Source organism: Argopecten irradians, chromosome 8, assembly GCF_041381155.1.
Source record: "Argopecten irradians isolate NY chromosome 8, Ai_NY, whole genome shotgun sequence".
Lineage (NCBI taxonomy): Eukaryota > Metazoa > Mollusca > Bivalvia > Pectinida > Pectinidae > Argopecten > Argopecten irradians.
In genome coordinates, this window is record NC_091141.1 from 6,930,591 (window position 1) to 6,957,422 (window position 26,832).

At 35.6% G+C, this 26,832-nt stretch overlaps 1 protein-coding gene and 1 pseudogene across 1 annotated transcript in view; both read left to right on the plus strand.

Moving 5' to 3' along the window:
• Positions 1-428: 428 nt before the first annotated feature.
• LOC138328931 (uncharacterized) lies at positions 429-17,372 on the plus strand (annotated as a pseudogene).
• The window catches only part of LOC138329231 (soluble guanylate cyclase 88E-like), a 317,936-nt gene continuing 292,945 nt past the window's right edge, over positions 1,842-26,832 (plus strand). Inside the window, exons 1-2 of the mRNA XM_069276061.1 lie at positions 1,842-2,045; positions 2,258-2,531. The gene's annotated coding sequence lies outside the window, so the exon portion shown is untranslated. The remainder of the gene's footprint in view (positions 2,046-2,257; positions 2,532-26,832) is intronic.

Genomic DNA, 26,832 nt, shown 5'->3' on the forward strand with positions numbered 1-26,832 from the left:
TTAGAAAATAAATGTGACGAATGTAAATATATCGTAATGTGAGATATCTCTCTACACTACATACGTGTACGCTGCGAGTATGTTGTGTGTCTGTACATATTGTATTGTTTTTCCTGTCTGCACTGTATATATATATGCACTGTACTGATAAACCAATTGGTTTAAAGTAATAAAGAACTGAACTGAACTGTCAGATCTTCCTATCCTATACGTGGGGAATCATACCATTACAGGTCTTCCATTTTGTATTTTCAATAGACTATCACGACTGTTTCTCATAGCAAATAGGATGCCGACTCTTCGAAGAGTACGTCAACTGATATTTCTTGATCTGTGGAAGAATAGCTCGGGGTAATCTCACCTGGATATTGGCTTTGTTTCCATGTCGTTGCTGTAATCCTTATTATTGCCATGCCCTTATCGCAAAGATGAATTCTGACTCAGACTTCTTACAAGAGAGGGAAAACCAGACACTGAGTATTCTTTTGCTGTATTCGTTTGCCTCAACAGTTTTGTGTTTGGTGTCATATTCATCGGGCAAAGTTATGTTAGAAAAGGCGAGAAGTGGTCGCAATATCCCCTCATCACAGAAACGACAACAAGAGAACATAGCAACGGCACTCTTCTTTGTTGTGATGACGGGTATCTGCTGATGGTTTCGTAGAAGAGTCGTGGGTACGTTTCCTGATAACCAGCAAGGAACAAGTTTAACGATAATTTAAATTGACAGTATGAAAAATAGGAAATCAGTTATCTATTTATTAAATACAAAATGTTTGCATAAAAAATATTTTAAAATTTAAATCAAGTTGCCAATGACATGCTATTACATTGTACATTTCGCCGACGGAGACAGTGAGATGTAACATTTGAATACTTGTCATATGAAAATAATCTTTTAGTCGAAGTTTGATGATTGAATAATTTATTAATGGACGATATATTTGTTATCCTACAGAAATTGTATCCTGTTATAGACTCCAGATCCCGGACTACTTTTGGGTGGTGGTGATTGTAGTGCACATCATTGCCGAAATCAATTACATTGCTGTCTGGAGGAAAAGAAGAAAAAATGTGAGGTTGTGCTTAAAGTATTATTCTGCATCCATTAAAATGAGTGCATAAAATTTAAAGTCCTATTAATGATGATACATTGATTGGTGAAAAGTCTTAAGATAATACTTAGATTAATGGAATCTAATTAAATGTTATCTTCTCATCATTTACAAATCACTCTGCATAGAAATAAAGTCAAAATGAGAACAGCTGATATTTGTTTATGCTACATTGACTTCATGCCTTTTGTATCCATTAAGTGAATAAAACATAATTATTTCAGTATGTTTTGGCTGATAAAAGGACACATGTTTTATTATAATCGTCTTCGTACCTACATCTAGCCACCTTGATTCAAGATTGCCTCCCTTTATGCTGGTGTTTTAGTGGTGTCGTGTAGTATAAAATAAGCGGTCAACAAATAACTTAATGCTAAGTGTATAGGAGAGAACAACAGTAAAAAAGACTAAGGGAAAGATAAATATAAGACGCAGGACTTAACTTAGTACAAAAATGGTTTCTTCAGTAAGCGACAGGTTAAAAAAGACGAAATACCCAAATAGAACAACAAGAGTGCACAACTGAGAAGCTATTTCTGTAATCCTGAGATACAGGTCTTCACACCTTATCATTATAAGAACTTTATTGGCGTCGGAAGTCCAAAAATAACGGTCATGACGTTTCACCGAATTGCCCATGTTGTATTCTAGAGTTCAACAGTTTACATCAAGTATCTTAAATATACAAAACTATATAAATCGACTTCCAGTCACCTTTTCCTCTCATGTGGGAGGCTGGGACTTGTGATAACCAGTTGACGAACCAGATGGCTTAATATATCATATCCCAGCGTAATGGAAATGTGTTATTGATTATACCGGTATAATGTACTGATGTCTCTCTCGTGACTGAAGGACCTATTTGTTAGCATCAACAATGATACAATGTTTTTATCCCCGGGAGTGCTTTGATGTCTGTCGTCTCTACCGGTATGTTTAAAATGGTTTAAAAGTGCTTTAGAATATGCATAAATCCATTAAGAAGCATATAAATGTAATTTTGAATTACAAATATAGATAAGATTATGGATTTATTGGTTTAAAACATTTTATTCTATTTTCTCTCGACGTTATATTGAGGACCATCTGATTATTTTATGTCCCTTTTAAATAACTGCAGGACTAATGCGTTTTCTTTATAGTGTCGTCTCCATTACGTGAACTGAAATCGACTTGCCGTCTCCACCGATCACAACTGACCTTCTGCACGTACACAGACGGGAATTGTATCCGGAAAACGTATATCACTCTTCATACAGATCTCCCTTTTAACATGAAGAGTGAAAGACCCGTGTGTACGGATGATGAGTGGGGTTTCTGAAGGTATAGCCGAGAGCTCCCTAGGATACGAGTTCCTGAAAAGCTGCAATTGTACACTAAACACGATTGTCGACCCCTTGCTTTTCCGGTGATACGGTAAGTGTTTCTTGCTCGATAGAGAAGTACGGTCTGACCTGCCTCGTTCTGTGATTCTGTTAGATAGCAAACACTGAACCCATTCATAACTATTCGCGTTAATGTAGTCCAGTGATCATGAGCTATTTACCGTAAACTGTATAAAGTAATGTTAATTTTAGCATTAATGTAACAAATCTTTAACTAATTAAATGGAAGTTGTCATTCTCCGCACATAATCTTTTAACGATGAATTCTTAAAAACTCTAATAATGCTGTAAACCCGAAAAGCAACCGCAGTCTTCCCAGACGTTTAGTCTTTGGCAAGTTTCTTGAATATGAAAAAATTATGATGTTGGAGGAAAGATGATTGGTCTATGAAAGGTTTCATGTATTACAAGAACTGTATAGCTCTCCAAATGACTTCTATGGACCACTAAATACATTCTAAAATTTGATATTTGATTGAAGTATAACGATCAATGTCATCATAATCGATTTTGTTAAAAGATGACCTTAGCATATCCTTCCTTCGTATCAGTAAAGTGTTGAAATTATGAAAATAAAAGTTGATCATATTATCATATATATCAGTAATGAAAATGTTAGCGGCTGTGTGGGGAAGGGATGTAGCTTACCAGTCCTAAAAGGTGAAGTGTTGAACAGTTGGGAAGGGATGTAGCTTACCAGTCCTAAAAGGTGTAGTGTTGAACAGTTGGGAAGGAATGTAGCTTACCAGTCCTAAAAGGTGTAGTGTTGAACAGTTGGGAAGGAATGTAGCTTACCAGTCCTAAAAGGTGTAGTGTTGAACAGTTGGGAAGGGATGTAGCTTACCAGTCCTAAAAGGTGTAGTGTTGAACAGTTGGGAAGGGATGTAGCTTACCAGTCCTAAAAGGTGTAGTGTTGAACAGTTGGGAAGGATGTAGCTTACCAGTCCTAAAAGGTGTAGTGTTGAACAGTTGGGAAGGAATGTAGCTTACCAGTCCTAAAAGGTGTAGTGTTGAACAGTTGGGAAGGGATGTAGCTTACCAGTCCTAAAAGGTGTAGTGTTGAACAGTTGGGAAGGGATGTAGCTTACCAGTCCTAAAAGGTGTAGTGTTGAACAATTGGGAAGGAATGTAGCTTACCAGTCCTAAAAGGTATAGTGTTGAACAGTTGGTAAGGAATGTAGCTTACCAGTCCTAAAAGGTGTAGTGTTGAACAGTTGGGAAGGGATGTAGCTTACCAGTCCTAAAAGGTGTAGTGTTGAACAGTTGGGAAGGGATGTAGCTTACCAGTCCTAAAAGGTGTAGTGTTGAACAGTTGGGAAGGAATGTAGCTTATCAGTCCTAAAAGGTGTAGTGTTGAACAGTTGGGAAGGAAGTTAGCTTACCAGTCCTAAAAGGTGTAGTGTTGAACAGTTGGGAAGGGATGTAGCTTACCAGTCCTAAAAGGTGTAGTGTTGAACAGTTGGGAAGGAATGTAGCTTACCAGTCCTAAAAGGTGTAGTGTTGAACAGTTGGGAAGGGATGTAGCTTACCAGTCCTAAAAGGTGTAGTGTTGAACAGTTGGGAAGGGATGTAGCTTACCAGTCCTAAAAGGTGTAGTGTTGAACAGTTGGGAAGGAATGTAGCTTACCAGTCCTAAAAGGTGTAGTGTTGAACAGTTGGGAAGGAATGTAGCTTACCAGTCCTAAAAGGTGTAGTGTTGAACAGTTGGGAAGGAATGTAGCTTACCAGTCCTAAAAGGTGTAGTGTTGAACAGTTGAATAGTTGGGAAGGGATGTAGCTTACCAGTCCTAAAAGGTGTAGTGTTGAACAGTTGGGAAGGGATGTAGCTTACCAGTCCTAAAAGGTGTAGTGTTGAACAGTTGGGAAGGAATGTAGCTTACCAGTCCTAAAAGGTGTAGTGTTGAACAGTTGGGAAGGGATGTAGCTTACCAGTCCTAAAAGGTGTAGTGTTGAACAGTGGTGGGAAGGGATGTAGCTTACCAGTCCTAAAAGGTGTAGTGTTGAACAGTTGGGAAGGATGTAGCTTACCAGTCCTAAAAGGTGTAGTGTTGAACAGTTGGGAAGGAATGTAGCTTACCAGTCCTAAAAGGTGTAGTGTTGAACAGTTGGGAAGGAATGTAGCTTACCAGTCCTAAAAGGTGTAGTGTTGAACAGTTGGGAAGGATGTAGCTTACCAGTCCTAAAAGGTGTAGTGTTGAACAGTTGGGAAGGAATGTAGCTTACCAGTCCTAAAAGGTGTAGTGTTGAACAGTTGGGAAGGGATGTAGCTTACCAGTCCTAAAAGGTGTAGTGTTGAACAGTTGGGAAGGGATGTAGCTTACCAGTCCTAAAAGGTGTAGTGTTGAACAGTTGGGAAGGGATGTAGCTTACCAGTCCTAAAAGGTGTAGTGTTGAACAGTTGGGAAGGAATGTAGCTTACCAGTCCTAAAAGGTGTAGTGTTGAACAGTTGGGAAGGATGTAGCTTACCAGTCCTAAAAGGTGTAGTGTTGAACAGTTGGGAAGGAATGTAGCTTACCAGTCCTAAAAGGTGTAGTGTTGAACAGTTGGGAAGGAATGTAGCTTACCAGTCCTAAAAGGTGTAGTGTTGAACAGTTGGGAAGGATGTAGCTTACCAGTCCTAAAAGGTGTAGTGTTGAACAGTTGGGAAGGGATGTAGCTTACCAGTCCTAAAAGGTGTAGTGTTGAACAGTTGGGAAGGAATGTAGCTTACCAGTCCTAAAAGGTGTAGTGTTGAACAGTTGGGAAGGGATGTAGCTTACCAGTCCTAAAAGGTGTAGTGTTGAACAGTTGGGAAGGGATGTAGCTTACCAGTCCTAAAGGTGTAGTGTTGAACAGTTGGGAAGGGATGTAGCTTACCAGTCCTAAAAGGTGTAGTGTTGAACAGTTGGGAAGGAATGTAGCTTACCAGTCCTAAAAGGTGTAGTGTTGAACAGTTGGGAAGGGATGTAGCTTACCAGTCCTAAAAGGTGTAGTGTTGAACAGTTGGGAAGGGATGTAGCTTACCAGTCCTAAAAGGTGTAGTGTTGAACAGTTGGGAAGGGATGTAGCTTACCAGTCCTAAAAGGTGTAGTGTTGAACAGTTGGGAAGGGATGTAGCTTACCAGTCCTAAAAGGGTGTAGTGTTGAACAGTTGGGAAGGGATGTAGCTTACCAGTCCTAAAAGGTGTAGTGTAGTGTTGAACAGTTGGGAGGATGTAGCTTACCAGTCCTAAAAGGTGTAGTGTTGAACAGTTGGGAAGGGATGTAGCTTACCAGTCCTAAAAGGTGTAGTGTTGAACAGTTGGGAAGGGATGTAGCTTACCAGTCCTAAAAGGTGTAGTGTTGAACAGTTGGGAAGGGATGTAGCTTACCAGTCCTAAAAGGTGTAGTGTTGAACAGTTGGGAAGGGATGTAGCTTACCAGTCCTAAAAGGTGTAGTGTTGAACAGTTGGGAAGGGATGTAGCTTACCAGTCCTAAAAGGTGTAGTGTTGAACAGTTGGGAAGGATGTAGCTTACCAGTCCTAAAAGGTGTAGTGTTGAACAGTTGGGAAGGGATGTAGCTTACCAGTCCTAAAAGGTGTAGTGTTGAACAGTTGGGAAGGGATGTAGCTTACCAGTCCTAAAAGGTGTAGTGTTGAACAGTTGGGAAGGGATGTAGCTTACCAGTCCTAAAAGGTGTAGTGTTGAACAGTTGGGAAGGGATGTAGCTTACCAGTCCTAAAAGGTGTAGTGTTGAACAGTTGGGAAGGGATGTAGCTTACCAGTCCTAAAAGGTGTAGTGTTGAACAGTTGGGAAGGGATGTAGCTTACCAGTCCTAAAAGGTGTAGTGTTGAACAGTTGGGAAGGGATGTAGCTTACCAGTCCTAAAAGGTGTAGTGTTGAACAGTTGGGAAGGGATGTAGCTTACCAGTCCTAAAGGTGTAGTGTTGAACAGTTGGGAAGGGATGTAGCTTACCAGTCCTAAAAGGTGTAGTGTTGAACAGTTGGGAAGGGATGTAGCTTACCAGTCCTAAAAGGTGTAGTGTTGAACAGTTGGGAAGGGATGTAGCTTACCAGTCCTAAAAGGTGTAGTGTTGAACAGTTGGGAAGGAATATAGCTTACCAGTCCTAAAAGGTGTAGTGTTGAACAGTTGGGAAGGAATGTAGCTTACCAGTTCTAAACGGTGTAATTTTGAATAGTTGGGAAGGAATGTAGCTTACCAGTCCTAAAAGGTTGAACAGTGTTTGTTAAAACGTGGTAGTCTATTAAGTCCGTAAGCTGCTCCTGTTTCAGTGCAACAAAGGTCAAAGTTTGTAGAATCAGGAAATCACATGGTAATGTATACTATTACACACACCATTAAGTTTATTTCAACGTTTGCAAGATAAAATTGCTGACCTTATCGTTTTCACTTTCCTGACTTCTGAAAAGTATCATCACTGCACTGTAAACCGTAAAGTAGATAACAGCTATAATCAAATCACTGACCAGGGCCGTGTTTAGGATGACGAGCGCTCGTAAAAGAGCGCTGGCGCGACAGGAAATCGTACAAGTATTCGATTATCCATTTTAGTGATTATAGCATTGATGAATGCACGATACTGGTTTCAAAACGTAAAGAGAACAAAAGTAAGTCTTTAATTGCAGGGCGATAAATCGTAGTAAGATCCATTAGATAAACGAAGTTAAAATATAATGAAATTCTAATAATAATAATAAAGATAATGGTATTTATTTTGATAAAAAAACACATATATTTCCTACATCATCTGCAGTGGTAGAGTAGACCAAATATCAAATGGCCGAAATATTGGGTTCTATAATGACCGGAAGTGTGGCAATGTTTTTCTTGATACTGCCCCACTTTTGACCTTCAGTTGAGCGTTCATCGCTGTAAGGAAGGCTCTACATGGTTTCAGTCTCCTGATCGAGACACACATTGTCTTTGAAAGTGGTATATGCTTCTGTTCCTGCTCAGCGCTCAACGTAACATATGAGTTAGCTCTTAGTATTCGGCATGTCATTGAATGTGTCCACAATTTAACCATTAAAATTGCCATAGATATTATCACCAGATATATATATATATAATTGTATACAATAACTTCTCAAAGGCCGAAATGTAACCAGTAGGAATTAAAAAATCCTTATCCGCCATAAATGGCTATATATGAAAATCTAAAATTTACCATAGCTATCTCGATAAAACAACAGAAGTGAACAAAGTTTGTAAACAAACGTGAACATATCCTTTGGACGGCCGTAACGTATTTATGCGTAATTATGCATTTGCCCCATTTCATGCACCCTTCTGGAGCCCCACTGAGACCGTTGAAAACTAAATACTAGTTTTTTGAAAAGAAGATGTTCATCCCTATATAGCATGTCAATATCGATTCGGTCATTGCATTAGTGACGTCACAAATCACCTTTGAACATGCCCAAATAAGTCAAAAATTGAGGTCTGAAACCCGGATTTTAGTGTGTGCCCGGAAACCTGTCGTTGTGAGCTTAATTATCAAGATACAGACATGCAGATGGTCTTAAACAATAAAAGAGATATCAAAGTAAGAGAAAATAGAGAGAAAGGGGAAAGGAAGGGGAAAATAGCACCGATTTCAAAAAAAAAAAAAAAGAAAAACAAGTCCCACGCGCAGGTTTCTGCCTTCCATGACCCGTGCGTGGTGACCTTTAGGGGACTTCCGGTGACTGTTTTTACTTGTTTGTAGTGTGTGCTGTTTGTTATCATCGTGAAAATGGCATCAAACCGTAATCTAGATGCAAACTGCTTTCATAGATGGCATTTGTAATAACCTACTATCAAAATTGAGTCAAGTTCGAATCCTGTCGGCCGCCGAAAGGATATAGCGTAAATTTAGTACATGTAAAACAACCAATTGTAGTCTTAGATACATACACATTTTTTCAATATCAGAAATTAAATAATAACTGAAAAGAAATCTGCCTTAGTGACCACCGGTATTAAGACAACTTTCTTGGGATCCTAAATATTTAAACTATTATATATCTGATCCGTCTCTTGGTATACCAAAAGTAACTGCGTGGAGACACTCTCGTTCAAATCATCCTTACAATGATGGAAGAAGGTCGAATCGATCGTCAGAATCGGACAAGAATGTACAGACCAAAAGCGCCGCAAACGACTTCGCCGATGGCTGTGTGCAGGCCTACAAAACTTTGGTAGAGACTCTCCACGAAAGTAACTCGCATCTGAACGACCCAGCTTTGCAAGAGGGTACTGAACTTCGAACTGGGGAAAGCTGTGAACAAGATTTCGATGCAAATGACGACACTGAAAACGGTAAGTTAGTTTCAGAGATAAACCCCACACGCCAATAAGTAACATTAGTATACATACCCACGGCTATGAAATGATACAATAACCTGGTAACGTGCCAAAAGTCTTCGTAATTTTTATTTTTCCCTATATGTTCTATGTATTTTTTTTACATTTTTTCTTTATTTTTTTTCTGATCTCATCTATAGGCGGATTTTAATCAATTTTGGCATACTTGTAGAAAGTTATCTACTCTTTCAGCTCATAATCATAATATTTGTATAATTTTCCGATATTTTGTTTTCAAAATATGGTTTTTTTTGTGCACCATTCAAACTTTTGATGTCATTTCCTTCTTTGTTCTTACCAAAATTGCAACGAAAAAATTCTGCCTGGAAATGAATTACGGTTTTCTCTAAAAGTGCAAAAAGGAAAATTGTGTAAATAATGAGCTGACAGTGTAGATAATTTTCTACAAGAATGCCAAATTTGATTAAAATCCTCGCCTAGATGAGATCAAAATCCTCGCCTAGATGAGATCAGGAAAAAATCTAAGAAGAAATGAAAAAATACATAGAATATATAGGGAAAAATAAAAATTATGAAGTCTTTTGGCACACGACTGTATTTATACTATGGCTGGAAATGGCTTATTTCATAATATTAAATTTTTGATAGCATGTTCAGCTAAACAAGTCAAGGTATATACTACAGTATCGAGGCTTAGTTGATAAGCTATATATAATCTATCTAGAAAACCATTATTATAAAGCAGAATGTGTGAGAGAGAAAAATATAAGTTTTCTATTATAATTGCAGAACTCTATAAAAAAATCAACAAATGTGATAATAGGCCTATTAGAACGAATATACGTAACCGGCCTACAATACCTTTCGGCCCAGGGTATGAAAAGGAAAATGTGTCCTAGTGGAGCACTACCTCCGAAAATCACTCGAGCACAATTTTCTATATGTTTTGATTGGTTTCCATTTATCTATGTAAATGTATATACATGCATTTATATGTCATTTTTGTCTAAAACAAATATAATGACCCTTCTTATATCTCCCGTACCGCTCACAAGACATTTAGTCCACAATTTGTAGAATTGCTGTATAAATGTCCTCTGGAAAGATCTTTATTATGTATATATATATAAAAAAATCTGTCTTGCTGTGAATTTGATATTTTATACCAAATACATTTTAGTTTTAATTTATTGCCTTGAAGGTAGGCGATATATGACAAGTATATGTACTATAAAATGCATACAAACATTTTAATAATGATTTGTATGATCATTACTTTGCTCCATTAGCAGTAATAGTGCACTAAATTAGATTAGTATTGCACTGCATGTGGACTACAGATAATTAAAATTAGTAGTGAACTATGTTTACGTCCAGTCAGGTGTGGCAACTATAACCCCTATACTGATATAATGGGCAGTGACGTTGGACACCTGTGTTAGTTTAATACCTGAACGTAAGAGTCTCGAGTTTGAATCCCATTTGGGCAGTTGCCAGATACTGACCCCTAGTCAGTGTTTTTTCCTCCAGGTAATATATCAATACCTGTGGTTGTATTGTAATTGCCGATTACCGGACTGGATGTAGTTCACTACTAACTAGTTCAGTTATAATGCACTCTATCTAGCTAGATCTCCTAGTGTTGATATCATAATGATCTATATGACATATACATGTAATCATATTTGTTGATTCTTTTATCATGTGTTCAATAACTTCTCCAAATCATCATTCAGTGTCATGATATTTGTTGCTTGTAATGTGAGGAAAATAATTATATGAACAAACTGTTTTAGTCCAGACATGTAATTTCTGATAATACATTTTGCAAATTTGAGTTGTTCTAATAAAATGTTTTCTTTTTCACAATTTAGAAAGTCAACCCTGTCCAAGCATTGACAGTGCCACACCTATTTACAAGGATGCTCCAATATCTGTTGGTGTCAGTCTCCTGCTTATTGTTACATATGCCATGGCATATCATTGAACTGGAGAAGCAACGGCAGACCTTCTTGTCTTGATTGAACTCCACTGTATTTCACCAAACCTGTGCAGCAAGACTATGAAGATGTTCACAGATTACTTCAGATCATTAAGAGCTCCCCTGGAATATCACCATTACTGTTACGAATGCCACCATAACTTTGGATTGTCAAAAGTGTCTCCTTGTCCAGGGTGTCGAAGACATTCACACCAGAAGGACCCACCATCTTACTTCATAATGTTGCCTATAGTAGACCAGATAAAATTCCTTTTTGGGGGTAAGTTGTTCAGTGTTCCATAGTGATGTTGACTATTTTCATTGGAAACATATACAAAATATTTGTAATTATTACTACAAGACTTTATATGAGATTGTTTTTTGAAAAAGAAAAGTTAATTTTGAATCAATATTTAAAAATAATTAATTGTATCATGAAAAAAAAACCCACAGCACTATGTCCGATATCATATGGAATTAAGTAGTTATTGTGCATGCGCCAAAAGTAAAAACAAATTATTTTATATGCATTTTTGATTTAATAAGACACGGGTATGCATGATTAAACCTAAGTTATTGTTTATACCTTAATATACTATCAGTGGTAGATTGAGCATCTTAAAAAATTGAAACAAATAAGGGGGCACATTAACACCATGTGCTAAATAAGCCATGCATAAATCAATTTGCAAAAAAAAAAACACAAAAAATGCACACTTATTTTCAGTCAACAATAAAAGTGAAAAACTGCACATTTATTTTCAGTCAACAATGAAAGTGAAATTATGGAAGTGTGTGTGGGAGGGGGGTGTTGCTGCAAGGGATGAAGGTGCTTATTTAGTTGAATATAGAAATTGATAGATTGTTACTTTTATTCCTGATGCAATAAAACTAATGTACTTAACAAATACCGTATTCGACTCAATAAGCGCCCAGGGCTAATGAAAATAAGTCAAAATTATTGCAAATTTATACTGTTTTATGTGATTTTGGTCCTTATTTATGCCTTGGCAATTGAAATTGAGGCCATAAAAAGGGGAGGGGCACTTATAGGGACATGGGGCTAATTGGGTCGAATACGGTATATATTATGTATGTACATTTTGACAAATACTTGACATACATATTTTTGTTTGTTTTTCAGGTACTTCATTGATGAAAGAAATCTTTGAGTACAAGAACCAATTTCTGAATCGAAAGGATAATGATATCTGTGACATTCTTAATGGTGAGCATTATAAAGAGAGATTTTCTAATGGATTCTTCAGAGGTGAAAAAGATCACAGTACTAGTGAGGAATTGCACATCTCCATACAGATGAACACTGATGGTGTCTCCCTGTTTCATTCCTCAACATTCAGTATATGGCCAGTTTACTTCATTATCAATGAGCTGCCACCACACTTAAGGTATGTATTAAATATAATTATAGGATTAAAATTCTATACCACGGTAGTTATATTGAGTATCATCCTTGCAGCTATTTAGATATAGGGTTATATAATGTCAGATAGAATTAAACTGGGTTATACAATGTCAGATAGAATTAAACTTCTGGCCACTACGTATATATATGTACATATATATACTGCATTATACATTTCCAAAACAAAAAGCAATTAATAACAATATTACGTCAGATCATCTATGTGGATTGCCTAAGATTAAGCCAAATCACCAAACAACACAAGGTTCCCTGTTTACATCTTTGTTAAAAAAGAAGATTGATTTCGCTGTTTGACTGTGTGACATATGTATGCAAAGTGACCGTCAATTGCTGTGCAGTATATAGCTATGAAATGGGGGACGACCCTTGTTATGGAAATTAATATTTTAATTTATCTGTTTAAAGTTGTTTTTGAAGTGATATATTATGTGTAGTATTAAGAGTTATTAATAACTTTTGTGACTCTAAAAATTTTCAAAACTTGTTTTACAATGAATTTAAAAAAACAACAGTTTTGAAAACATAGTGGGCCTTTTATTTTTCAGCTAGCAGGAGGCACATCATTCTATTGTAAAATATTAGTGCATGTTTCTTATTATCACTACACTTAGTGTTCTAATTTATGCTTTAAATTTGATTGAATCTATATATAAATATGGCTCATATATACCTACCTTGGTTGATATATTGAAAAACAATGAAAATTTGTTTTCTGTTATGTTTTAAAATGTAATGCATGGAGTTAAGATTTGGTATATTTGATATTTGATAAAAAATAAATTTATGGGTTTTTTTCAGATTCAGCAGAAACAACCGAATCTTTGGAGGTTTGTGGTTTGGTTATTCTAAGCCTGACTCCAAGGTTTTTTTGAGGCCCTTCGCCGAAATGTTGCGTGACTTTTATTTCAAAGGTAACTTGCTTCGATTTTTTACGCATCTTAATTTATATAATTACTGTATGATTTGATTATAACACTCTATCTGTATTTCCTTATATTTATTATCTAAATGAAAACAAACACTGAACATTAATGAAAGTATATGATTTTCTTCCCCCACTCCCTCCCCTTTTTTGTTTTTGTAAATATTCATGTAATTTTCTGCAATCCTGAAAAGTTTATTACCAGGGTAACTTATTTCTAATTCAGCTCTGATTATAGTGATGAACTATGATGTCCGTCAGAGAGAGGATATTGTATTTCATGCCAAAAATGGTCGGTAGGTCAGGATTTTTTACCCTTTTTTAGTGTATTTCACTCTAAAGTAATGGCCGGAATCGTAGTCTGAGATCGAAATTCTGACTTATAATTTTTTTCACAGAAAAGTGGGGGGAAATAGGGTCAGAGGTAAAACATTAGGGCCAGTCGGGTAACCCTGAACAGACATTTTTTTGGATTAAGATGAAATTATTGCAAACCTATTTAGTTTGGATTGTTTTGGTTTAATTTATGCCCGGGCAATTGAAATTGATGCCTCAAAAGTGGGAGAGCGCTTATACAGTATATTGTGATTGTTGTTGTCTGTCCCTTCCATCTGTTCAGTGTAAATTTCAAAATATCTCAAATAAATTGCATTGGTAGGCTTGATGACAAGATCATTGATATTTTGTTTTCCTAAAGAACACATTATTCAACTTTACTGTAATGAGTTAGCATGAACATTGTCTTTATTTTAGTCTTGTATGTTGATTTTCATACCTTCCCTTTTTAGCAAGATGAAATATAGCATATACATACATTTGTTTTCTTGAACAGCTCTTTGATAATCATAATACAAGATTGTATAATTTGGTTGAGATTCTTTTACTGCAAAAATGATTTTGTTGGCATAGTAATCACAATTATACAACGTTTTTGGTTCATAAATATTTCTATGTTTTGTTTATCATTGAATACGTTATTTATGATATTCATGTAAAATGAGCTTGGGAAGGATTTAGATACACTTTTCTGTCCTGTGGTACTAAATTTCTAATGAAAATGATATAGGAAATGTTTTGGAAGAATTCAATAAAATAAGTGTTAATCAATAGTAATACTGTATACATATTATGGAAAGACCAATATCATAATATTTTTTTATTCTATCAACAGGTGTGATGGTTGATGACATCAAGGTACGTGGCCTCCTTTTCAACTGTGTATTTGATGCTCCAGCAAAGTGCCTTTTCCACAATATGGTTCAATTTAATGGATTCTATTGTTGTCCATATTGCATGAGCCCTGGAGAGTCTGTGAAAACCAGTGAACGAGGACACACACATGCCTACCCATATGTTCATGATTCGCAAACAGGGCATCATGAGAAACGAACCCATGAGGTCTTTATTGAGCAGGGAACGTCATCAGAACACATGAAAAGCGAAGGAAAAGTTGGCAGCACAGTAGGAGTGAAGGGCCTCACCTGGTTTTCATTTTTACCGAAGTTTGACATGGTAAGGGGAGTGGGCATAGACTATATGCACTGTGTTTGTCTCGGCGTGATGAAGATGCTAATGACATTATGGTTTGATAAATCATACAAGAATGAATCATTTTCTATTACAAACAAACTCTCAGTTGTGAATGAACGGCTCCTCAACATTAGACCACTTCGCTATATAACCAGGCTTCCACGCAGTCTTTTGGACATCGGACATTATAAAGCTGCAGAATACAAAACTTTTATGCTCTACTATAGTCTTCCATGCTTATATGGAGTTTTGCCCAGCGAACTATTTGAACATTACCTGCTTTTAGTTCAAGCAATTTTCATACTACTTAGTGACCATATTACGTCTGTGGGATTGGTACAAGCCAAAAGGATGTTGATGCATTTCTGCATCAATTTATCAGCCTTCTACAGTCCAAGATACATGACATCAAATGTACATTTACTGCTGCATTTGGTAGACAAAGTGCGAGATTTGGGACCTTTATGGGCCACTTCATGTTTTTATTTTGAGGATTTCAATGGACAACTAAGGAGCTTATTCCATGGTACTCAAAAGATAGAATCGCAAATAGTGTTTGATGTTAGTGTACATCAAAACTTGCACAGATTGGCATCATGCATAAAATTTGGATCCTATGAAGAGGATTTTTTCCAGAAAATAACTGGGAAAAAGACATTTTCCGAACGTGAGAAAATCACTGAAAATGTGTTTATTATAAGTGCTATAACACCAGGTTCTGTGACAGATATTGAAAGGCATGCCATCATACATCAAGTTGGACCAATTTTTAAACTGGGCTTTTTTAAAAGGGCTTTTGTCAATGGATCTATTGTACACAGCTGAAATTATAAATGCGTTGTTAAAAGAAACAACACTGTGGTACAATTTGGCAATGAATATGGACATGTGTTACATTTCGCCAAAGTTAAAAAAAAGTGCCCCAACTCTGAAATTTGTACCAGTTTGTGCATATGCCAAATACCATTATACTTGGTCATTTTGGACTCTGTAACAAAGCTATGTATTAATTTGTGCTCCGAAAGTGTAAGTCAAGCTTCAGTGTCAAACATTGTACCAGTGTCTCATCCAACAGGTGTTCTTAAAGCTATCCATGTGGAGGATATCAGTGCAGTATGTATCTGGATGCCAGTGTCGGAGGATCTGTGTTTTATCTCCAAACATGTCAACAAAATTGAGAAAGAGTAGAGACCAATATATGTACTATACCTATATAGTAGTTATGCAATAGACAGTATCAAAATATTTAAAGCAAGTCACAATCCAGACTCGGTTATGATGAGGGGAATTTTGTTTTATTATATTTTGTATATACATATTGTATGTTCAGTCAACAAACCTTGCTTTGGTGTACAAATTTGACATAGTTAAGGCTGTCTTATTTATGAACTTAAGGCATTTTCTTTATATTGTATACTGCTTTTATGCATATGTATTCAAACTGTGTATTTCAGTAAAATGATATATATAACAATGTATACGTACATGTATAGTTTTAATTGTGAAAACTATATGTATATTTTATTGAAAATGGAGCCCAAAGTTACGACTTCTGAGTGTTTTTTTCGCTCCTATTGTATGCAGATGATTTAGTGTTGATCTCAGTTGATGTACAGTGTCTTTTAGATAATTAAGGTCTCTTACTTACAAAGAAATAGTAAATGACCGTGAATAAAAATAAAACAAAACTTTCGGAAGGGTGCCGTCATATATAGTCAAGCATATTTCGAAACATGGGTATATGATGGAATATAAACGTCCAAGAAGTATTTAGATATTTGTCTTCACTCTGATAACAATTTAAAGTCTATAGTCTAAGCACTTAGCAGAACAAGAGTCGTTAAGCTATTTTTGCCCTTCGTTTCAAATGTAACAAATTGAATTTGAATGTAAAATTTGTTACATCTGATTGACACTTTATGTACACTGGAAGTATTCTTTGCTGTGCAAGTGAAATAGAGTACAGTTATAATTTTGTAATTTAAACTGAGTGCTAAAAAATGTCTGTGTAGTTTGTAAATAATGCTATGGTTTAAATCGATAATAACCAGTGTCAGTCAAAATGGTATTATCTTATATTTTATCTGTGTCTTGATCTCTAACTGATTATTATCAGATTTCCCCTAATATCAGTATGTCGACATGTAGTGTATTTGTATCATTCGCATCGTCTGTAAGTTAAGCTGACATTATAAAAAGATGCTCCACCACACTGGCAAATGGTATTTTGTCACTATCAAACACAAGAACAGACAAGTTAGTATTTTTCTTCAGTTACAAAAGTTACTTACTTTACACCAACACTGAAAATTTTTAACTTCTCATTTTACATCATGATAAAAATGTTAAAAGATATTAAATTTGTGTTTATTATACATATATATATATATATATATATATATATATATATATATACACACACGATTAGACACCGATTATTGTTCGAATGATGAGTATCATTTATGCTTTGTCGGCGGTGGATCATCTTGTATTAATGTATTTTGTTTTTGTAAGTAGTCGTGAAAGTAGATCAACATTTGTACCAGTTTAGTACATCGGATGATGACTCTAGGAAATTAGCTATTTTTTTGTAATTTTGTTATAATGCATCCATGTTGTACAATATCTATATCTTTTTTAGTACTGATGGGTCATTGACCCAAAGTCAATAAAGAAATTGAATTGAATTTCAATAAATGATAGTAAGGAATTTAATCTTGATTGTTTTTTTCTCTTTCATTGTAGCTATTAAATATTTATAAAGTGTAGAAATAGTAATTTTGAGATATCGCATCCAAAACCTGTGCACACTTTTCTTTGAAATATAGAAATTTCATAGAAAAGACACAGAATGTTATACATTGTACCTAAAAATTTCTATGTCCAGTAAAGGCACAAAAAAGTTATACTAATATTTTGTAGTTTCTTAAATGAGTTGTAGGAAATATCTAAGTCCAGAAAAAGCACAAAAAAGTTATACTTCAAATAATCTAAGTCCAGAAAGGCACAAAAAAGTTATACGTTAAATTTTCAAAGTCCAGAAAAGCACAAAAAAAAGTTACACTGATAATTTATAAGTTTTTTATTGAGCACTAAAAAGGTATAACTTTTCTGTGCCTTTTCTGTAAGGCATAAATAAAGCACAATACAGGCACAAAAAAGTTATACCTTTTTGTAACTTGTTTTCTTTGAAAATTGAATGAATGCTTTCGGTATATTTCCCAATAATGTTACTGTAAATTGCTTCATTTCTTGAATACATCCACGTAACACAAAAACTTTTTGAATAGTTTTAGTCAAGTTTTATATAGAAACTATATGTAAACAGATACTTAAATCTCTGATGTAAATACATACATATACAACATTTATTTGTAAGTTCACGCGTGGAATGCGTGGGTTCGTAACGTGCAGTCGATCGCGATTGAGCAACTTGACCGCTAAATTAGAGTTGTTTGAAGAATTGGTCTCGCTCTTCATCACGTTCCAACGGACCCATGTGTGCTCGCTGACACGTATTTGGCGAGTTGCGTTCGCCATGCATGATGTTGAAGTTTGTTAGGGAAATTACACTCTTTTTGTGCCTACGCATGCGTACTAGATTGATTTGGCTGTGGGGCACACTACGGATTTCCCCCCTCTCCGAAGAGGGGTTTTCTATTGTTTTTGAAAAACATGGAAATGTTGGGCATTTTTTTTATTAGCGGATATTTTCATAAGGATATATGCTCTACTATTCAGCAAAGTTTGGTACTTTATGACGATATTTTTTTCACACCAAAACGTAATGGGGCTTTAACATCACAGCTTTAAAATCTGCTTTAACCGGCCATCCCGATAAAGACTTCGTTAAATTATATAACGACATGGTTATCTGAGGGCTTCGACAAAGGTTTTCAAACTTTACCTAACAATTCTTATGAGGGTGAAAATCTAAAGTCAGCTATGATGGATCTGAGCGCGGTAACATCATTAGTTAAAAAAGAACTTAAACGTGAATATTAGTTAGGGCCGTTTGATAACATTCCATTTGATAGTTATCGTATTATAGGCCTTGCCGAGCATAAATACTCTAAAAAGAAAAGACTCATAGTTGACTCGTCAGCGCCTCACAAAGACCGCAATAATCCTAGTCTCAATAGCCTTATCGATAAGATTACATGTACGTACTCATTGAAATACACCACTATCGATGATGCTATTAAACTCATCAAGGACTTTGGTGAAAATGCTTGGCTTATGAAAACCGACATTACGAACGCTTTCAAGTTGTTACCGATCAACCAGTATTTTGGCCTTACTATGGAATTAAGTGGGAAGGAAAATATTTCTTTTCACTCGTTTAGTCTGTGGAAGTCGTTCCAGTCCTGAACTGTTCGATAATCTCTCTCGTGCTATTTTCCAGATCGCTCAAAACAAATATCACATCCCGCACATCTTACATTTGTTAGACGACTTTATGAATAGATTTTTAGACTTGTTTAGAGATTTGAATATTTCTATTGGTGCCCATAAAACCGTGGGGCCTGTGATATTAAAGGGGTTTCCCACGTCTAAAAAATGTGATACCAGCGAACCGGATATGTAGATTGACCAATCAAAAAAATCATCATGGTTACCCGCTACCGGTCCCTAGTGAGCGGAGCGCAGCCTGGCGGAGAGTAGAGAACTAAGGGAAGGGAACCAGTCTAATCGTAATGTAAAGAATAAATAATTTATTTGAACGATATATAAACAAAAGTAAAATTAGGTTTTCAGTTTTGAAATCATTTCGTGCTAACAGAGTTTAGGGTGCTCATAGGAACGACGTTAAGGACGTTATTTCTCTTAACGGAAGTAGCCGTCCCCATGATGACATATCATGCGCAGAAATGATGCGCATTCTGGAGTAGGAATTCTCACTCAAGATGGCTACTCGCTACCGGTCCTCAGTGAAGCGTACGCAAGGGAGGTAACTGAGGCGGGAACCAGTCTAGACAACACACAGACAGTATATCATTTTGACCAGTACATTTAGTGTGTAGTTATTGTCTTTGTATTATTATCTAAAACTACTTACAGTAATTTCAAAGTGTAACCTGATGGCACGTTTTGTCTATAGAGAAAATTTCAAATCTCGTCGTGCTGATAACGAGAATTAAAACATGGCTGCCTGCATGGAGGCGCGTGACTTTTCCCGCGGGACACGATTTCAAAGTCCAAGGGGTACTGGAATATATTGGATTCTATATGCTCACTCACGTGTTATGGCCATGGTTAGTAGAGCTTCGCTCTACGCGGCCTTCGGCCGCGGAGAGAGCTGCGCTCTTATCAACTTATTTATTCAGGTAATCTGCAACATTACAGAAATCATACATTGATACGGTATAGGCGTACTCACGTGTTGAATATAAGGTAATTTCTCATTGATCAATCATATAAAATGAATAATTTTAAAGGTCATCGAATCGCACCTGAATACGCCGATTCCAGGATACAAGGAACTCTTCTGGGTAGGAGGTAGAAAACGTTGGACCGCGAAAAATGTAGGGCACTTTTTTCCGTCATGGCGGTGACACTTATAAGCAGTTTTATTTCATATTTTATTGAAACAAAAGGATTGGGCACAAGTGATTTCAATTTATATCAAGCCCTCTCCAACAATATTACATATACACATAATCAACATTTGAAGATGGCAGACTTAAAATGTTATGTAGAAACGAAATCTCATGCATACTCAAAATCAATATAAACAAGAATTAACCAGTGATTTAAATAATTATATTTAAATCTCTGAATTAACGTAGTAGTTTTAAACATACAAAGTACATTTTCATTTTTTCTTACATACTCCATGACAGATAGAGAGAGAGAAATTAAAATCTTTTTGTATCAAGAATGTATTTTTGAGTTTCATTGATAATACATTCATTTTCGTTATGTTTAGTTAGAATCACCGAACAACAAGGTTTGTAGGCTGAGTGGTATATAATCGTTTAAATTTCTGTAAAGCTCTTTACGTTGCCGAGCATGTAAGTTACAATTAAAAGAATAATGATATGCGTCTTCACATTCAAAACCACATGCACAGCTTTGGTCGTCAGAAAGATTTACGCTGAACAGGTCATATTTTAGGATACTTGATTTATTTCTTAGTCTGCAGTGCAAGATATTAGTTTTCCGGTCACCAAGGAGAAATAGATAGGATGGACATGAATTATGTTTTTTTCAGAGGGTATCTCTAAGAGTGCTAAATCTGTTTGTCTGTCTAATACAAGGACGTATATATACTTATAAATCCTTGGTCTAATATTAGTATCTAAACTGTTCCAGAGCCTTATAGTTGAAGGAAAGAATGACAAATTAGTTGTTTCCAGACGGTTATTGTGTAAAATGTTATTTTTGGAGTCTCTTACTCTGAATCTAGTGTTTTCAGAATTTAAAGGAAGGGTTAGAGCAGAAAGATACGAGGGTGTTAGTCCATTATCTACTTTGAAAAATAAGTTAATTTTACGTCTAGATCTGCGGTCAGATAAGGTTTCCCAGCCCGTTTCAGAATAAAAAGATTGCCAACTAGTATATGAAGGTAGTCCTGTCACTATCATAGCAGCTTCTAGTTGAATTTTCTCTAATTTGTCAGCATCAGCAACACTACACCCATCCCATAATTCACAGCAATACTCTAAAGTTGGAAGTCTATATGTTCTATAGCTCGCGTTCAGTGTATTACGGTTTAAAATATAATTTAATTTTCTTAAGATACCGAAGCTTGTTTAGATATATGATTTATGTGGTAGCTCCATTTACAGTTTGAATCAATAAATACACCTAGGTGTTTACGTTGGTCAACAAAGTCTACACTTCGGTTATTAAAATTTATTAAAATGTCAATAACATGGTCTAATTCAATATTAGAAATCAGCAGAGCTTCTGTTTTTGATGGATTAAATTCAACTAACCATTTATTCGCCCAAGTTTGAATAGAAGAAAGATCGTTATTAATTTTATTTTCGATGACTAAAGGAGATTCATCTGAACATAGTAGTGAAGTATCATCAGCAAATAGTTTTGAAATACTATCAAGATTATCGGTTTATATCATTAATATACAAGATGAATAGTAAGGGGCCGAGGACTGAGCCTTGTGGCACTCATGCATTAGCTTTCTGTACAGAAGATCTGCTGTTTCCTACGAAAACCTGTTGTCGTCTGTCAGTAGTATAATCAACTAACCAGTATAATAACATACCAGAAATACCATAACTCATTAGTTTCACTTCCAGCCCCTTATGCCATACTCTATCAAAGGCCTTTGATAAATCACAAAAAAATCAGACATGTTGGAAGTTTTTTTTCTTTCTAGATTTTCACAAATATGGTTAAAAATTTCTATGAGTTGATGTACAGTGGAGTGGCCTGGCTGAAAACCTGATTGATATCTATAGATAAGGGAATTCCAATTAACGCAATGTACTCTCGCGTAAGTAAATAGTTTCCGTATCTCTTTTGGAGACGTTCTGTAAGAAATCGTCATGTCTATCTGTGTCCTACATTTGTTTTCTTGGCGGTGATCGAAATGAAAATACCCAAGTTACAAATAGAGCAGAAGAGAGCTTCTTCTTCTTGCATGACGAACACTAGCTTTTATTAGTAAAGCTGTGAATTTTCAGTTGAAATTTAAAAAGATTTTTTTTTTTAAGGATTTAAGCCTTTACTCAGAAATTATCAATATTTTACAGCTAAATATATCTCAGTTATTATATTTTATTTCAGGTTTGGTAGACTTGTTATCAAGGAAGGCTGCACTTAGAAATGACTTTTCATAAAAAAATTACAAACTTCAAGAGGAAATTGTCATGGGCAAATTATTGTGTGGGGATCATATGACCTTGTATACATCCCTTGTCTCTCAAGGGGGCATACTTTGTACAGGATGTTCCTTGACCAAACATATTCCATCCATATTATAGAGCACTTACCCTATGTCTGAGATGGAAGTGTACAATCTTCAATTGATGCTTGGATTTTTAAAATAGCAGCCACTTCAATAATTGTAACTAATATCAAATGAATATTTCACTCATGCTGATTCACTTGGAAAAGCATGGTCTCATGGTAATATTGATATGTCACTCTAGATTAAATAAATTGTTGATAAATAATTCTTGTTGTATTTTGATTTCCTAAACTTCTTTGATGAATTAATAAAATATACACTTGATAATAGAAAATAAACCAACTTTTTATCAGATTGTCAAATGAATTATAATGTGTAATAAAAATGAAATAGAATAGAGATGGAAATATCAGAAACTTTGGATGGCAGTGCAGTGATCTGAAAATATACAAATATAGAATAATACAATTTAAAACCATTTTTTTTATTTGATTGATTCAAAAAATGTATTTAGATGTAACATGATTTATGTACTCTGGTATTCCTCGCTGAAATTTGTTTGTTCTGCTTCAAGAATGATCTCTACCATATGTCAGAAGGCCAGGTACTTGATATTGCCATTCCAGATAATTTCTATTGGAAGTTTTTTACCATTTTTCCTGTTAATAGAGAAAAAAACCTCACCGACAGTGCTCTATATAAGAAACAAACTACCTCTTCTCATCTGCAGACAACGTTTTTTGGTAATTTGTTAACATCTTGTGTACATAAATACATTTTTTTCATAATCAATAATACAATTGATATAAATTTGAACATTTTGTATTAAAGGTACTCATTTCTGTATTTGTATCATACATTTTTTACACATTTTATGTAATAACACATTCTCATATGTATCTGTAGTTGTGTTTTGTATTTTCTTTGTTGCTAGAGAAAACAAATAATGTCACAATGTAATTGATAATTGCAACATCATAGTAAGTTAAATAAACATACAAAACTCAACAAAAAGATCACATCAATGATAGAAGGGAAATAACTCTTACACAACATTGAAAAAACCGGAAAATCACAGTACAAGTACCTGTTCGTTTAGAATGACTTTCTGACATGCGCAAAGATCATCGAGTAATAGTTCCAAGATGGCGGCATAATATGAATCGTTACTAGTGGGCATCCTAAATAAAAGGTAATGGACCCTACCCTGTTCATCGAATACCTCCCTAAATGTTTCTCTATTCTTGTTTTGGGTACATACTTTTATGTTTTGATGATATGTTGTGCAGTGTAATGGGGTTAAAACATGAGAAAATAGACCGTCGCACGGTGACATTATAGGAGATTGACTAAAATAACACCAACTTGCCGATTTCAAAGTCTTCATTAAAGCATAATAAAATCGATCATTGCTTCAAAATTTGGTATAAATATCGCGGAAATGCATTTTTATGACTTTATGCACGTTTATTTTACACGTAAAATGTGCATGTGATAAAAAGAGCAATTTGTCGTATCCGTGATCCGATTTGGGTCCTGATCCGAATGGGGTCCTCCCTCCTTATATGAAGTATATAAATGTGCAACGCTTTCAAGTGTTTGTTCCCGCAGTCAAATCAATCTCGTTACCTGTAAGTGAAGAAAAAAAAACACGTCAATTTAAAGCCACACTATATGTTACTATCAACAAAAAGTCAAGTTAGATTCTAACCCGATATTGTTAGTATTTGTAGATGTAGTTGAAATTAAGTTATATCAAAGAATACTTAAAATAATTTCTTAATAACTTCGGTACAGTAGTTGTTGAAAGTCGATACTTGTAAACATGCCTTCATTTTAAACTGGTCGCCATAGAAGTTACGATCATTGCCGAACGGATGTCGGAAAGTTCATGACCCGTTCTCGGAAGAGTTCGGACAGACGTTACGTAGTTACGGTAGTCACATGACGTTCTCGGCAACGACGTTACAATGTCGGCTTACTTCGGCTTGTTTGACTAAGTGGGACCCACATAGCGATGTTCAATATTTATTTGATTTTTATCAAAGTTTCCGAACCATTATCACTCATCTTGACTTCGATTTAGTCCTATCTCTACATGAATTATAACAGGAGATTTGTTTTTCACCATTCTTCTGAATCATGAAAAAAAATAAGACAGATACGGATAGTGGGGCTTTAAGTGAAATATTATAGATGGCTCATGCTACACCATATTGAAACGAATTTCGTCCTCGTCTCTACTTGAGGGTTCCTCACTCAAGTCTATTATACTGGGTTGTGATCACAGATCATCTGATTAGCCAATTATTGGAAAGAATAACTCAACGCCTCAATACAAGTTCATACATATAATTCTGGTTCTCCAGATACAGAGTCACATGTGTAATTACACTCTCTATCACTCTAATAACTGTAAAATTAGAGGCTGTGCCAGAATATAGAAGTTATAAATGTACAAATATACAATTATCTAAATTGGTAGTTAAACTCCCTGTTATAATATATGACTTCTCTTTTTAGAAATTAAGTTATAAAGAGGTAACTAAAATACAATAGCAACAATCACGACAACAGAATAAAGATAATAGTAATTCAGTCGATTTAGTTAGTAGTTTATTGTAATTGATCAATTCCTCATTTTCTCTATTACAAGATTCACAATTCCAAATATCTTGTAAAAACAAGAGGCCCATGGACCTTAACGGCCATCTGACTCATTGCACAAAACAGTCACAGTATAAAGTAGTGGTTAACAATTAATATAGGCAATGCAAGGAACATCTTAGTTTAATATGTAAATTTCTGAAATAGGTTAAGGTCATTTGTTGAACAAAATTGGTAGCCCTTCATCCTAGTATGCTGCAGACCAAATATCAATTCTCTAGGCCTCTTAGTTATTCGTTGTTAAGTTGTTTAAAGATTTTAGCTTATTTGACTCCTGTGAAGTTGAATGGTCGTTAAGGTTGAATAATTTGTTTCTACAGCTGTTCCACGACTATATAGCTGTAATATATCGAGGATTAAGGAGGAGACCGATTTTTCAAGCCAAATTTCCGCAAAGCTCCCATCATTTTGGACCCCTGCCGTTCTGTCCCCCTAGGTCTTGCCTTGATCCTTTATGAAATATTATTGTCATAACCTAATGATGTTTTATGACAAATATGGTTGTAATCTATTCAAGGGTTAACGAGTATTAGGATATTAAAGCAAACTTTCATCAAAGTTTTCCCTTTAGAGCCCCGCCCCTTCGTCCCTAAGAGTCAAATCTGGCTCATTTATATAAAATATGATCGTCTTCCCCATTGATATTTCACACCAATTATGATTGTTGTTCACCCATGGGTTTAGGAGAAGTATGATTTTAAAGCCAAATTTCAGTCAAAATATTTCTGAGCCCCGCCCCTCTGTCCCCAGGAGTCGGACCTAACTCGTTTATATAAAATATTATCGTCTTCCCTATTGATATTTCACACCAATTATGCTTGTTATTCACCCATGGGTTTAGGAGAAGTATGATTTTAAAGCCAAATTTCAGTCAAAATATTTCTGAGCCCCGCCCCTCTGTCCCCAGGAGTCGGACCTAACTCGTTGATATAAAATATGATTGTCCTTCCCCAATGATGTTTCACACCAAATATGAATGTAATCCACTCAAGGGTTAAGGAGGAGTAAGGTTTTAAAGCCAAATTTCATTAAAGTTACCCCTTCTGTGCCCCGCCCCTCTGTCCGCAGGCGTCGAATATGGTTCATTTATGTGCAATATGATTTTCCTTCCCCAATGATGTTTCACAACAAATATGGATGTAATCCACTAATGGATTAAAGAGGAGTAGGATTTTAAAGCTAAAAAAAAGCTTCTCCTTTTGGGACCTCACCCTCAGCCTCTAGGGGTCGGAGTAGGCTCATTTATATAAGATATGATTGCCCTTTCACAACAATGTTTCAAATAAATTTGGTTGCCATTCATGCAAAGATGAAGGAGGAGTAGGTTTTTAAAGTGTAAATCAAGAAAATTCCCCCTTTTGGGGCCCTGCCCCTCTGCCCCTTAGGGTAGGACCTTTCTTATTTATAAAAAGTTTGGTTGTCCTTCCCCACTGATGTTTCACACCAAATATGTGTAACGAAGCTGCGGTGCGCTTCGTTGCTATATTTTCCGGAAATTGTATTAACCGAGACTTTGGCGGGAATTTGCTTGGCACGAGATCTCGGGACTGCGCCGAGACTTTTCAGTTTTCTACCGGGCCTTGAGAGGAGAGGGTTGTGTTTTTGAATCCTATGTA